Here is an 8,168-nt window from a genome sequence, read left to right as displayed (position 1 = left end):
CCCCCCCCCCCCCCATTTAGTATTGTAAATTGGCAAGATTAATAATAAAAAAAAAAAAAACATTTGCAAGCAAAAACGTGAGTCTGGGACTAGAAGGGGCCACGAGGTGGGGCGAGTACAGGTCTCCAAGGGGCCACCAGGTGGGGCGAGTACAGGTCTCCAAGGGGCCATGAGGTTGGGTGAGTCCGGCACTAGAATTGCCCGTGAGGTGGGGTGAGTCCAGAACTAGAAGGGGCCGCGAGGAGGGGGGGGGGCGAGTTTGGGTGCCTTTGCCAGCGTATTCATGATGTTGCAGCATCATCTTGTCGGGATTCCGGCGGTATTCGGGATGCCAGTGTCTGTATAATGAACGTCGGCATCCTGACTGCTCGGATGTTGACCGTTGCCCTAACAACCGCAGCCAATGGTCTTCTTTCCAGGGCTTCTCGATAACGTCTAATATGCTTATGGTAGTCTGTGCGTTGTCCTAGACATCTCCGGCTGTCCCGTATACATACATGCCAGGGTCCTGTGCCATCCAAGCTCTCGCAGTCAGGAATCTCCGTAATGATTTTAGTTGAACTGAACGGTTTATTTATTTTTTTAATATATTCTATGTAGGAAATATCCGCAGCTTGAAGTTTATTCGCATTTTAGAAAAAACACTTAGAAGGTTATTAATCAAAGCTCGAAGAGATAAAGTCCCAGTTACCCAGTAAAGTACATGATTTTAAGACTCAGATCCAACGTTTTCTTATCTTAAAAAAATAATTATATTTTTATTTGCTAAATTATTTAGGATAGGTTTTAGATCTTTTTAGCAGCTTCGTTCCGAGGCCGGTCTCTAGTGTTACACATTGAGAATGAGATGTACTAAGGATTATAGAGTGTAGAAACTATGGCCCTCCAGCTGTTAGAAACTACAAGTCCCATCATGCCTTGCCACAGTTTTGCTATGAGGGAATGCTAAAGCTGTGGCAAGGCATGCTGGGATGTGTAGTTTCACAACAGCTGGAGGGCCATAGTTTGGACATGCCTGGTGTAGCGTAAGGAGTGGTGGATTGCTTCTTGCCCCTTTCTGCCGAGGTGATCATTTTGCAGTTGTAGGCATGACTTTAAACACCCTTATCCAGTAGCTGCAGACTGCCATTGGTCCCCCTGTCACACATCTGGCTACTGGCTCATCCTTGATAAACCCTCCGACCTTAGGGTACTAGCAAATTTTATAAGCACTTTATTTTAATATGTAGATATACTATTTCACACGGGACATTGATGAATACACACGCTATTTTCGGTGGGGGGGTTTGGGGTCCGGCTGCCCCCTAGGCGTAACATTATCGGTCATCCCCCCTGACTTCCTTCATGTTGGGAGCACTGCTGCAAGCCTGCACATAACGCATCGGCTAATTGTATATGTCCCATTGAGAAAGCTGGCCGTAGCGGTGACAACTAGGCGGCCATATTGTATAGAGGTGCGATATAGAGCAAATTGTTGGTAATGTAAATTAAACTATTTCTCTTTTGTAATGCCCACTGCCTTACCACTTTCTGTGGCAATTAATGTTCTAACGATGGTTTCCCATTTAATTTCATGTTAATGAGGCTTTTTAGAATAAACTTGATATGATTTGCTCATGCCCATTATTTGTCATTCCTACATTTCTGTAATGAGAACCTTAATCTGGAATGAGCTCGTTAATGCCCATTCCCTTGTTGCTTTATGAGAGTTTATTGAATGAACTGGTTTTGGTTATTGCCTCACCTGAACGTTGGCCTTGGATTACTTGATTTATTTTGTACACAAGAAACCTGCCGCTGCTTTAGTAAAGAAGTGTCCTTTGTGATCTGGAATGTATTTATTAAATGTACATATATGTTCTGTACAATTTGCGAGAAAAATAAGAAGTATCTAAAGTGGCTTTTTCGAGAAAATAAAATACATTGTCTATAGCTTTTGGCTGCTGGTTGTCCTTTGTTATTAACGTCAAAGTCCGGTGCTCCACAACGTTGGCCATACTACCGAGCGGTCAAATTGGGATTCCTTAGGCAAATCTTAGGGGGGGGGCATTCATTCCCCCTGCCGCTATTTGCGACCGCATTGAACAGGCATCTCGGCAAATTTAGTCAGGCTCCTTTTGCCGAGAATCGGCCATGGATTGTCGAGTTCCCGGCCGGATCTAGACTATCCACTGCAGTTTCTCGCTGCCACGCCCCCTTTTCGGCACTCAGGACATTGAATCCCACCTTCTGATTTGCTGTCAAGCAGGCCGAGAATGGGACAGGGTCATGGCTGTCGGACCTGGGATTGCATATACCCCTTAGACTCCTTTTATTGGTATGTGTGAAAGCATGGGTCCACAAACCCTGCTCTTTACCATGGTTGGGCCGAGACCTGAGAATTTGCTGGCGTGATTGAACTGGCAATTTCCCAGGATGCATGTTTAAAAGGGGTATTGGAGATCTTCAGTAAATATCTAACCCATTTTGTGAGAGTTGAGTACTATCACTATTCTGGCTCTAACCCACTCTGAGGAGGAATGGGCCTCTGGTTGTCAGTTATCGTGTCCTCATTCTAAAGCGTCACAAGGTGGATTCGCTGCAATAGCACTTTTGAAGAGCGGAACATTCATAGAACTCGTTCTAATGTGTACAAAGTCATTCATTCCAGGATGTTCCCATCTTTAGGCAAATGGTGGCATCAGCCCACCCTGAAGCTCAGAGCAACTAGACTTGGAAGGATAACAGCAAAAAGGGAAGGTTCCATTGAAACTTGATTTGTAACTACCGCTATGCTAAGATTATATGGCTTCTTATTTATCTGTTTTAAGACTGATCTGAAGGTCCGAGATCAGGTAAGGAATATTTTTGGGGCACCAGGCCTCCAGGAATAGGAAATCTAAAGCCCAACATAAAGATTCAGATGACGCGTCCAACATTAGGGGCCTGAGAAGACCTGGCCATAGTGATAGCTTGGGAGTCAAGCAGGAGTTGTCTACCTGCAAAACGAAGAACAAACCCGGTGGTGTACCACGTGGATACATGGGTAGTAGCCTTTTCCATTATTTAACCATTTTACCAGATTGAGAAGATTGAACTTGTGCTCATGGCCCAATCCTTTAGCACTGAGGTGACCAAACTCTGCCATTACAGTCCAGGTGTTAAGGATATCCATGCTTGAGCACAGTTGACTATATTAGTACATCAGTCAATTTGATTGAATACGTGTTCAAGCAGGGATATCCTTTAAAACCTGGACTGTAAAGTTAAAGTTTGGTCACCTCTACACTAGTTCTTGGGCAGCAAATTTACTGTTAGTGCCTAGAAAGGAGAGGTGGGAGATCTATCTGTATCTGCCTAATTGGAGTTGCGGATTCTTCTACAACAGAGATTGCCACGTGGTCCTCTGACCTTGCAATCGCAGTGGACCACATATCAGTGGGACCTGGTCTTCCAGACTAACTGCAAGTTCTTACGATCACCTGCATAAGTCCGACTAGTCTGAGTATTTCCAGTTATTATTAGCCCTTATTTATATAGCACCACAAGGGATCTGCAGCACCTAATTACATAGTATAGAAATATGCTTAACAAGAAAACACTGACTTACAGTTCAAGACAATATAGGACAAGTACAGGGAGTATAAACGTAGCTGCGTTACTAAATACATTGTTATTCTGATGCTCCTTACACTACTATGACAGAATAACTGAAAAGTCCTTAATTGACGACCATAGTATCCATATACGCCCCCAATACAAATCAGGTTCCCTTCTTACGCAAACTTTTCTCCCTTATCCAGAGGTCCTCCAGGGGTTCTCTGATCCTACTAGGCGACTTCAATCTAGTCCTGGACCCCTCACTAGACAAATCCCGTCGTCCACCCACTCACCAATCCCCTTCTGCCAACCAATCGGCAGCTCTACGCAACCTCCTCATAGAATTCGACTTATATGACACATGGAGAACAACCTACCCTTCGGGCCGAGAATACACCTTCTACTCCCCAGTACACAACATGTATTCTAGGATCGATTATATTCTATATGATAAATGGTCTCTGCAACACTCTAAAGACGTGGATATCCTTCCAATCACGTGGTCTGACCATGCCCCCGTGGTCTGGCACTGGGACTTCCACCCCTCCAATATTCCCTCCAGACCCTGGCGCTTGTTCCCTCATCTCCTCACAAACCCAATAGCCAAAGACACCATTTTAAAGGCGATGGAGTCCTACATGGCCAATAACCTACCATCCGATACCTCCACTATAAACCATTGGTGCGCATTCAAGGCTGTCACCAGGGGTGCAGCCAGCCAGGCAGGTGCCAACATGAAGCGTAGGGCCATCTTGTCCCAAAAAACATTGGAGTCTAAACTGTCTACTCTTGAGGAGCAGAACAAGACGTCCCCTTCTTACACCCTAAAAAAAGAGCTGGCTTCAGTACGGAGCCAGCTTCAAAAACTACTTCTTGCCCGCACCCAATCCGCCCTAAATAGGCTGCGCCACAAATTTTATCTCTCTAGCAACAGATCAGGTAGGATGCTGGCCCGGAAACTGCGCGCCCAACAAGCCAGGAATAGGATTAAATGTATAATCTCCCCCAGTAAAAAGAAACTCAACAACCCTAAAGATATCGCGAATCCATTCGCAGAATATTACTCCGAGCTCTATAACTTATCCCGAGACCCCTCCACTCCCCAACCCTCGAGCGACACCATCTCGGCCTTTCTAGAAGGGTTACAGTTCCCCTCTCTCACCCCAGAACAGTTAAACTCGCTAAACGCCCCATGGTCAGTAACGGAGATCCAACTGGCCATTAAATCCCTCCCCCGCAACAAGGCCCCAGGACCTGATGGGTTCATCACTGATTTCTACACCGCCTTTAGCGACCTCCTAACTCCATACTTAACTGACCTCTTCAACGAATTATCCTCCTCGGGTCACGCTCCCCCAGAACTCCTAGAAGCCCGTATAGTGACCATCCCAAAACCAGGTAAAAATCCGGCCTTCTGCCAAAACTACCGCCCAATTGCCCTACTGAATAGCGACATTAAATTATTTGCTAAATTGCTGGCCATGCGGATTAACCAATTTCTGCCTTTGCTGGTGCACCCGGACCAGACGGGGTTTGTCCCGGGGCGTCAGGCCTCGGACAATACCAGAAGAGTGTTCGACCTGATCGACTCTCTCTCCGCGGACCAAGGCCTCCTCCTACTGTCACTAGATGCTGAAAAGGCATTCGACAGGTTGAACTGGCATTATATGCGGGAGGTACTATTGCGCTTTGGTTTCAAGAACTGGATCCTTACTTCGATCCTGTCGCTGTACAGCACCCCGTCGGCCCGGGTGTTCAGTAATGGTTTCCTTTCAAATCCATTTATGATCACCAATGGCACAAGGCAGGGCTGCCCGCTCTCCCCCTTAATCTTTGTCCTTTCAATCGAACCACTAGCCATGTCTATCCGCAACGACCCCAACATATCCGGCCTACAGACAGGCCCTATTAGCCATAAACTTAGCCTCTTTGCGGACGACGTGCTCCTTTTCGTACCTAACCCCATTAAGTCCTTGCCGCTAATCCACGCCACACTCGATTCCTATAGCACAGCTTCTTACTACAAGCTCAACACAACCAAAACTGATGCCCTCCCGATCAACCTCGCAAACGCTCTACCCTACTTGAAGTCTACCTATAAATATAACTGGCAAGCCGACTCAATCAAATACCTTGGGATCCATATACCCCCAAACAGAACCTCTGTCTTTGAAGTCAACCTAGTTCCCCTCTTTGCCTCTCTCACCTCACTCTCCAAGTCTTGGCTTTCATTTGAGATCTCCTGGCTGGGACGTATGGCGGCATTCAAGATGTCACTCCTCCCTAAATTAATGTACTTGTTCCGCACCATCCCCTACGCTTTCCCCAAGAAGTATCTGAAGATAGCCACTTCCATACTGACTAAATATGTCTGGTCCACTAAGCCTCCAGCGATGGCCCGATCTAAAATGTCGATCCCAAGAGCCTTTGGAGGGCTTGACCTCCCCGATCTATATCAGTACCAGGCGGCTTGCCTCCTAGCCCTGATCAAACATTACTTTGAATATACGGCACCCAGAGCCTGGGTGAGCATTGAGCGAGCCCACTACACTCTTATTCCAATAGCTGACCTATTTAAAATACCAAGACACGTTAGGGCTCCCCATCCCAGGCCTGCTCCCATCTACTATAGCCACCCTAAACTCTTGGGACCAACTGCATACCACCCTCCGCGCCCAGACGGCCACCTCCACCTCCTTACCCATTACGACAGTAGCAAAACTAATCCCCAACCTCAATCTGAATGCATGGAAGGCTTGTGGAATCAATACCTTGGGGGATGCTATGGGAACCCATGCGTTACTCCCATTCCCCTCCCTGCAAGAAACTTTCTTATTACCAGCCTCAGAAAACTACCATTATATACAGATAGCCCATTGGTGGAAAGCCCACTTTCACAACTACTCCCCACCAGACGCACATTCCCAACTAGCCCTCTCCTGACCCAACCTGACGCACTCTAGGGGAGATATCTCCTTCTGGTATAGCACCCTGATGACCCCCCGTGAATTCACTAAGACATCCGCACATAAAAAGTGGGAGTCTGACCTGGGCATCCAGTTCACCCCACTCCAGTGGCGCCGGATCTTCTTATCTTCCTACTCAATGTCCCGCTGCCTCAACCACACGGAGATGCACGTCAAATTGATTAACCGACTTTACCTGACTCCAGACCGCCTCCACACTTTCTGGCCGTCATGCTCCAACCAGTGCTGGCGCCAATGTGGGAACATAGGCACCATATATCATATTTTCTGGACTTGCCCCAAACTTAGAGCATATTGGGAAGAGGTGTTCAGATTAATCTCCACAGTCATCCAAATAACCCTCGCCCCTCACCCAACTATTGCCTTGCTACAGGTGTTCCCCCAGGAAATCCCTCAAGGGAAAACTTATGTTCTCAGACATATTCTCATCGCTGCTCGGGCAAACTTGGCCCAACACTGGAAGCAGGCATCCCCACCCCCCTTCCTTCAGGTTATCCTAAAAACAAACCACCACTTCCATATGAAGACCAGCTTCCTCCCCCAATCATCCAAACCCTTCCCCCTCCCACTCCCGCTGGTCCCCCTGGAGCAGATACACAGCCGAAGAGGAGGGGGCCGGGGCCCTGCCCTCCACTTCCTCTCTCCAAGGGCCACAATTTAACCTGAACGAACACCCTGATTCCCCCACCATCCCAGGAGTATAACCCTATGGACGTCCCCTTCCCACACGGTGGTTACTAGGTCCCTTTTGGAGGTGGCGACCGAGACGGGGTGTGCTAGTCTTCCTGCACAAGTGGGGTATTGCATTGCACTAAGAAGTTGTGTCCTAGGCTTTGTCTCTGTTTTATCTGTCAATATGGATCGCTCTGCGTAGCGACTCGTTCGGAGATGTCTATTATGTTGACCCCAACTTAATTGTATTGCATTTGAAGTCCAACCCCCCCATTCCCCCCATGCTTCCCCCTTTTTTACTTTCTGTACCCCATATAAAAACTTTGTACCAATAAAAATCTATTGATGTTAAACAAAAAAAAGAAAAGTCCTTAATTAACCTCGCTAGCACTGGATTGTATTTACAGACCTGAAAGAAGATGAAGGTGAAACGTACGTCGGTTCCACCATAAAAAACAATGTCTGAAAATAGTGTGGGTCCATGCAGGACTCTTATGTGCACCCCCCATCTGTCTCCCACACAATCATCCACAGTAAGTACAAGGATGACCCACTCTATTTCTTGTCCCTTACATGGCGGCAAGCGACTCAGACACACCTGGAGTTGTGGGCCTTGGGTTGTCCGTTTCCATGTCCTCTGCTAACTCAGCGTAGGAGTTAGATGCAATGCCACGCTAGGCAGTGACCCACATTGCTTCAATCTGGCTTCCATGAAGAACAAAATTCAGGTTTCACTTATAGAAATGGTATCTCCAATATTCTTGAAAAATCTAGCTGAAACTTTGTGAAATTAAATATTATAGCAATCTAAAAACCAACAGGGGAGGGGGTACTTATAGGGTTGGGGGCATCCAGTCTGACCCTAGGATTGTTTTACCGATTCCCAGTCTGACCCTGATTGTTTTACCGATTCCCAGTCTGACCCTGATT

The sequence above is a fragment of the Crinia signifera genome, chromosome 7 (assembly GCF_055691185.1).
Source record: "Crinia signifera chromosome 7, ASM5569118v1, whole genome shotgun sequence".
NCBI lineage: Eukaryota > Metazoa > Chordata > Amphibia > Anura > Myobatrachidae > Crinia > Crinia signifera.
The sequence above is the reverse complement of the archived record's forward strand: the minus strand, read 5'-3'. Positions refer to the sequence as shown.